Genomic DNA, 5,610 nt, shown 5'->3' with positions numbered 1-5,610 from the left:
ATTGTTAAGACCAGTAATGATCTGGATTAGTTCTTTAACTTTTGCTTCTACATCCTGAACAAGTGACAGTTGCTTTTCTCTTAATTCATTCTGCAAAGCAATCTTTGCATTCAGCTGCAAAACTTATAAATATGTAAATCACATACAAATTTTAATCATCAATTGAATACTTTAAATTGAGCAATTTGAATCCTCCCAAATACTTGTGAAAATCTCTCTCAACTTGTCATAAAGGATGGAGCCTATGTCGATACCTGTGAAAATCTCTCTCAACTTATCATAAGGGATGGAGTCCATGTCAAAAATAAGGAACTCATCCCGCCTCTTCCTAAGCAAGTACTCCAAAGCCCATGGGTGGGTGAATAGGACAGGGTCACAAGGAAAAGGAGCACCCCTACCGAAATTCCCATTAGAAAGGCAAAGTCACTAGGACTCATCGTCATCTCCCCAACCCCAGGAAAGTGAAAAGTATTGGTGGTATCTTACCACCACTCGGTAAGTGCTGTCAAGTGCAACCTGTTCGTTTTCTTCAACTCCAAAGTCTGATCTGTACAAACAGGCCAAAACTAGCCCTGTTAACCAACCTCCTGACCCGCTCGAGCACCAACCTGTACCATCCTTGTCCAACGCAGAACAGAGAAGTACTCCATTTTGGAATGCATACAAAAAAATTGAACGAAACATGAGAAAAACGATTTAAGACTGGGGGCAATTAGCATCTACGTGCCTACGTCCTTTAATTTTAGAAGAGACGAAACTATGGGTAACCTAGGTTTGCATATATATTCACAAGTTTTTCAACTTTACTTTCAAAAACTGCAATACATGCATGATTCTGCATGTTTAAACTAAAGTACCTCTATTTTTGAAGAATATAAGAGCCTCGATAGAATTTTTGGTTATTTTAATCGAGATTAGTCAATTTAGAACATTTGAATAGTTTAGAATGAGATCATGTTATGTATAAGTAGCGGTGGAGCTACCTTGGGGTCCGGGGGGGCCCCGGCCCCTCCAGACCCCCTCCAAGCCCCCGAGTTTTAAATTTTTTATTTTGTATATACCTAATTTTGAATATTATTGATAATTATTCGTGTATAGCTATTTATAATCTTAATAATTTTTGTTTGATTTGATAAAAAACCGGTTATTTTTCATTCTCATTTCTCAAGTTTTTTTCATAAATAAAAAATAATCACGTGACTGTTGAAGTTGTCTAAAGAAAAAAATAAAATAATTGGCATATTTTAACTGCATTAGGCTAGAATCATTTCAATATACAAATGTAATATATTATATTGAAAAATAAAAATTTTATGATATAATAAGTATACGTTATGATAAAAAATATGTCTACTACTCTGGCCCCCCTTCGAATCAAAATCCTAACTCTACCACTATGTTTAAGTACATTTCTTTCTCTTCTCCGGAAATCTCTCTTAAAATTAGCTTGTATATGATTCAAGTTGGGTAAATAAACGAAAAGTAAGTTTCTTTTGTTCATTTGTATAGCTAAGAGCATCCACATTGTGATAAGCAAATGGGTATGGATAAGCAAACTTAATAACAATACTCAAAAAACACCCCACATTATAATAAGCAAAGTTACAAGTCTTTTAGCAAATAACCAAATTTCACCCATTCCATAACCAAACTTAACAACTTTTATTAATAACCAAAACTCAATAACCAAATTCGAATTTTTCATAAATGAGTTTCAATCACGCACCCGACCACACCAAATTATTCGTCTCGACAAGACAATTCCAAAAGTGAAAGGTTGGTCGCCGTAAACCTCCTCACGCACCGCCTAAAGAGGCTGTGCGTGAGATCCACTCGCATCACGCGTAGAACGCGCCAAATCGAGTAAAGGTGTGTGATATCACGTGTAGCCTCTTTAGGCGGCGTGTGAGGATGTTTCCGGTGGCCAGCTTCTCAGTTTCTGAATCTTCTCATTGAGACGAATAATTTGGTGTGGTCGGGTGCGTGATTGAAACTCATTTGCGATTGGATAGATGTGCATTGTGTATTGTGAGGGGTTTTTGTTGTTTTTATGAATGCAAAAATAACTAATGCGGAGGTAGAGGTTGTTAAGTTTGATTATAGACCAAATGGATAATCAAATGCTGACGTGACACATTTTGGTTATTGGTTTTGATTATTACCATTGCGGATGCTCTAATGATATTGTACATGTGGAGGTATGTATCTCTTCTACCCGAAACCAGTTGAGATTCAGGCAAAATAGATGAAAATAATAAGATCGCCTAATTGTGCATCTACGTCCTTTAATTTCAGAACATACCAAACTAACAATCATTCTATCACCACACCCAACTACACACCCAATCACACACCCATACTCACAATAGGGGTAGAGCCCGTATACACTACACACCCAATGTATGTGGGACCCACTCCTATTGTGAGTATGGGTATGTAGTTGGGTATGGTGTTAGAATTATTGTTTAAGCAAAGGTATATTTATTTTTAGCACTTCGAGGGATCTCGGTTGTCAGCCAATCCCTCGCTTTATCATTGAACTTTGCAGGACAAAGTATCCCTTAGGCTCCGTTTATTTGTTTGGAATGTTTTGCAAAAAAATTAATCCTAAAAATAGTAAATTGATGTGAAGTAAAGAAAAATAAAATCTACTTTCTTGTGAGTGTTCATTTGATGAAGTAACAAAACTGAAATTTATGTTTTCATTTGCCAGAAAAAAGAAACTTAAGCTAAATATCTAGCCACCATATTTTCAGAAAACTAACACATACGAATTGCTACCTATGAATCATCATGCAACTCAAAAATTTTGAATAAAGACAAATGTTAGCCATAAAATCTATTAAAAAATTTTGAGTTTCGATCATAATATTTTACTTTTTCAATTTATTTTGTCGAGAAGAACAAGTTATCCACAAAAGTCCAACGCAAAACCAACAAATACAAAAAAAAAAATTGAATAAAGATAACATATAATAAGCCAACTGACTTATTAAGCCAAATCAAACTAAAAGATATGTTATCGATCACCATGTGATACTATGAAAGCTTAAAAAATGAAGAGTTTTTTTAATGAAAATATCCCCCAAACTATCACAACTTTTTCTACTTTATCCTCAAAAAACTATCAAAATTGTCTATTTCGTCCTCCAAATATTGCATTGTAGTTTATGTTTTCCTTTGTGGGGGCTCCAGTGAATCTGGCTCGCTTCCTCTGGGACTGCGGTTGGCATGAGAGTGGTTCCTAGCTTCCACCTAGCCTGCACAAGGAAGCACGACTAGAGACCACATCGGAGGAGCTCCGGAATGGCCCTCTGGTGTGTGGATGAGAAAATGTGTACAGCAAGAAGGAAAGTACTAGGGTTTGAGTGGGGGAGAAGCATGTGTACCTCTTTAGGGTTGTCATCGAGGGGTATTTATAGAGGTCTCCTTGCTTGCTCTCCAAGTTTGCACATGTGCCTCGCATGTGTCAGCTAACGTCACTTGTGGTGTAGCGAATAAGACAGTTAGTGTGAACTGGCACCCCATATGCGCTCATTGTTATCCTTCAACGTAATGAGGCGGTTACTCATATGAGCATGTGTAACACCCCCAATTTTGGGTACGTTAAATAAACATTTTATTGATAAAACCAAATGGAGTCTGGCTCATTAATACAACAAAACTCCCAAAAGAGTTCAATAATTACACAAATGAAGAGGGTTCTAGGGTTCCTAATTACAGCTCCACCTGCTCCTCCATCCTAGCCAGCTCCGCAGCTCCAAAAGCCTCCAATGTGTATTGTTCATCTTGATCATCTACAAGGTCTGACACATTATATCGGCGTCGCCACCAATATAATATGTTAGGGTCACCAAAAGGTAACACCGTGAGCTACAAAAGCTCAATAGAGTAACTCATACCCACTAACCCTTAACGTACAAACATTAAACCATAAAAAATCGAAGATTTTCACATAGATCAAACATACTTGACAGACAACGACACACCGCATTCATTATTCAACTAGCGTTGGTGTCCAAGATTCTCTGGGTTTCTCCTACGCAACATCTCGTAAACTGTGTCTCATTTTCCTCATTTCATAACCCATTCATTATTTCAAAAACCCATTTTTAACACACCCAACCTCGATTCCGCCGTTCCGGTCTCCCGAGTATCCTCACAATGGTTCCGCCGTCCCGGGTTCCCATTGGCACACAATTGCATTGGCTCTTCTCCGTGGATAACCAAGCCATTCCTCACCATGGATCCGCTGCTACGGGTTCCCATGGGAACGCACACAACCTCATAATGGTTCTGTTGATCCGGAATCCCATTGGAACACACACAACCTCACAATGGTTCCGCTTTTCCTGGATTCCCATTGGAACACACACAACCTCACAATGGTTCCGCTTTTCCCGGATTCCCATTGGAACACACACAACCTCACAATGGTTCCGCATTGGAACACACACACACATTCCCACAATGGGCAAGTCCGGCCACATTGGGGTCTCAAAACTCTTTCTCCTTTTCAAAACACGCCTTGTCATTAACACAACCTAGGCGTCATGTTTCTACTTTCTTGATTTTCGTGTCTCGTTCTCATTCATAGACTCCGCGATAGGACTTTTCACATACGATATCATTCATTGAAATCTTGAAACTCAACTAGCAAGATCATCCAATTCTATATTAGTAATCATGCTCATAACCATCCTAAAGATCAAAATATGAATACTTCTATCAACGATAAGTCTTTATCTTTCGAAAGCCGTTCTTTCTTCCTTTTTGGCAAGTTCTAAACAACATATGTTTATTGAAGTAAAAGTCAATTATTCAACATGTTCATACCACCATTAGCTTAACGAGGTTGTTAACCATCATGCATTCTAAATATAATAAATGATAGATAACCTTATCTACTTAAAAATACTTCAAGTTATACTTTGAACTAAAAAGTAGGGACATCCTATTTCTCAACATATGGTTCTACACTATACTTGGGTTTAATGGACGAGGGACTCTGCATATACTTAGAGATAGTGTATATGGGACTCTACCTTACTTCTTGGCGGTAGGGCGGCTACGGAAAGTACGTCGGTGATCGAGTGGAATAACTTCCTAGGGAATGCTTATGGTAGCTTCGAAAGAGAAAGGTTTCTCTTGAAACTAGATCTTGACTACTACTACTACTACTTTTGGATCGAGAGGGTGGGAGGGTGGCAGTTTAGTGGCAGCTTAGGACGAGTTTCTTGAAGAACACAAGAAAAACTTCAAGAACAAAAAGAACTAAGCAAGAACAAAGGAAGAATACAAGTTTTTTCTAGAGAGAGAAGTTGCTAGGTGAAGGTGTGAGTTGAATGCTTGGACAAGGGTCCTATTTATAGCCAAATTTCTCCCTCTCTCTCTTCCCATGGCCGGCCCCTTTCTCTCTATATCTTGGATTTTCTCTTTTTTTTATTCAACTTGTCAAGCTTCCTTTGAAAGATCAAGGCCTAGTTCTAGGCTTGCATGGCTAGATTTTGGTACTTTGGATTTGATTTTGGAAGATTTGGTGGAGGAAAGGAGGGGTTGTACAAGATTTGGTGTTTAAACAAACATAAAAGGACAATGGGAGATAGATTT

This window comes from Rhododendron vialii, chromosome 4a (assembly GCF_030253575.1).
Source record: "Rhododendron vialii isolate Sample 1 chromosome 4a, ASM3025357v1".
NCBI classification, from domain to species: domain Eukaryota; kingdom Viridiplantae; phylum Streptophyta; class Magnoliopsida; order Ericales; family Ericaceae; genus Rhododendron; species Rhododendron vialii.
The sequence above is the reverse complement of the archived record's forward strand: the minus strand, read 5'-3'. Positions refer to the sequence as shown.